Here is a 2,172-nt window from a genome sequence, read left to right as displayed (position 1 = left end):
TTGGCTCCCGTGGGCTCTGATCAGACACGTCCCTCTCCCTGAGCTGCAGCTCCAGTGCTTCCTCTGAAGTGGATTCTGGGGGGTGGGGGTGCTGTCCTTGTAGTTGAGATTGGGGCCGGCCCCTCAAACCTCCAAGAGCAAGTTTTAGCGTCTTTTCTGATAACTATTTTGTTCTTTTAAATGACTTTGGCTCTCCCTATGAATGTTGTCCTTCCACCACTCTCGTGTTTCATGCATCAACTATATTCTTGAGTTGGTCTTTAAAGTCAGATGGCATATACTCAAGGTAGTTATTTGACTGTCAAGGACTTGCTTGAAATTTTTTCCGCTTCAGCTTGAACTTGCATGTGAGGAATTGATGGTCGCTTCTGTAGTTGACTTCTGACCCTTCTCGACCTTTCCCCCCAAATACAGTTAATGTGATTGTTGTGTATTCCATCTGGTGAGATTGACACGTACAGTTGCTATTTATGCTGAAAAAAATGTACTTGAAAATTTCAACATTCTATTGTACAATCCCTAGCATAGTTTTTATCACCAAGGTCATGTTTTCCAAGTACTTATCCTTCTTTTTTTGTTTCCAATTTTCACATTCCAATTTTTAGTAATTATCAATGCAACTTAATTGCATATTTAATCATCTTCAGATGCAGACGTTGTTAAAAAAATCTTTCATTTCTTTACCATTGGCATTAATGGCTTGTGCATAAGTTTAAATAATAGTTGTATTAACTGGTCTTCCTTGAAGATATAGAGATTTTGTCTTATCACTGACAGTGTTTACTTAGGGTAGATATTGAAATGTTCATTTTGACAATTACAATGACACCATTCCTTTTCAATTTAAAAATTTCAATTTGTAAACCATATGACTACCCAGTTAAAAACAGCCATTACTAGTGCATTTCAGCTCACTAATGCCTAGGATAATTATCTTTTAGTATTCCACTTCAATTTTTACAACTCTCAATTTTCCTAGATCCATGCTTTATACCTTCCACATTCTATTAATAGATGTTTGCTTTGCAACTGTTTCTTCTCATTTTGAGTTATGCTACATCAGCAAATGGAGGTACTACAAGGATTATTCCATCGACATCATTAAGGTAGACTCTACTTTGAAGGTGCATCTCTATCTACCTGGTTTTTTTTTTTAACTTCTCTATTGTGAATTGGGTGAAGAGTTACAGAATAAACCAGTTTTACATTCAACTGTTCATACACATTTTGTATCATGTCACTAATTGCCCTAGTATATATTTAAGGAACCCTGATGGTTACTCTTTGGGCTGCTAACCTCAAGGTCAGCAGTTTGAAACCACCAGCCATTCTTCAGGAAAAAGATGAAGCTTTCTACTCCCACAAACAGTTACAGGCTCAGAAACCCACAGGGGTAGGCCTGCCCTACAGGGTCACTACGATTGAAAATGGCCTCATGGCAGTGGGTGGGTGTATAGTTATTGTTGTTCCCAGGTGCCATGGAGTTGGCTTTGCCTCATGTACAACATACACAACAGAAGGAAGCACTGCTTGGATATGTGCATCCTCACAGTCATTCCTATGTTGGAGGCCCTTGTTTCAGTTACAATGCAACCCATCATTTATTCTAAAGAGCATTCTGGCTGCACTTCTCCTAAGACAGTTGTTTGTGCTTCCGGAAGTTGATGCTACATTCCATCTTCTTTGCCAGTATCGCGATTCAAAGCCACCAGTCTTTCTTTGGTCCTCCTTTTGCATGCATTTTTGGCATGCATATGAGGTAATTAAATATGCCGTGGCTTGGGTCAGGTACACCTTAGTCCTCAAAGTGACATTTTTTTCTTTAAGATTTTAAAGAGGTCTTTTGCAGAAGGTTAAAACATTTTTTATAGTGATTACATTAATCATTTTTGATTTAACAACTTATCAAACCTTCCAGTGGCTTGCCTTGGGTTTCCATCATTCCCCTCCCTCATTTCACTCTTCTTGAAGATGCGCTTTCTCTTCATCCAAGTTAACAACTGTCTGTCCTCTAGCCTATATTTGGTCAACACTTTATGCATTTGACTTTGGGTTAGTCTGGGTAGACTAGAGAACAAATCCAGGGAGACTCATATGTGTGTGAGAAAGAGCTTTAGATACAAGAACAATTGAATATTGAGAAAACATCCCCGCCCAGTCCAGATCAAGTCC

This window comes from Echinops telfairi, unplaced genomic scaffold (genome assembly GCF_000313985.2).
Source record: "Echinops telfairi isolate 266 unplaced genomic scaffold, ASM31398v2 ScPeMD7_7467;HRSCAF=8505_1, whole genome shotgun sequence".
Classification (NCBI taxonomy): domain Eukaryota; kingdom Metazoa; phylum Chordata; class Mammalia; order Afrosoricida; family Tenrecidae; genus Echinops; species Echinops telfairi.
This window is presented reverse-complemented; position numbering follows the sequence as displayed.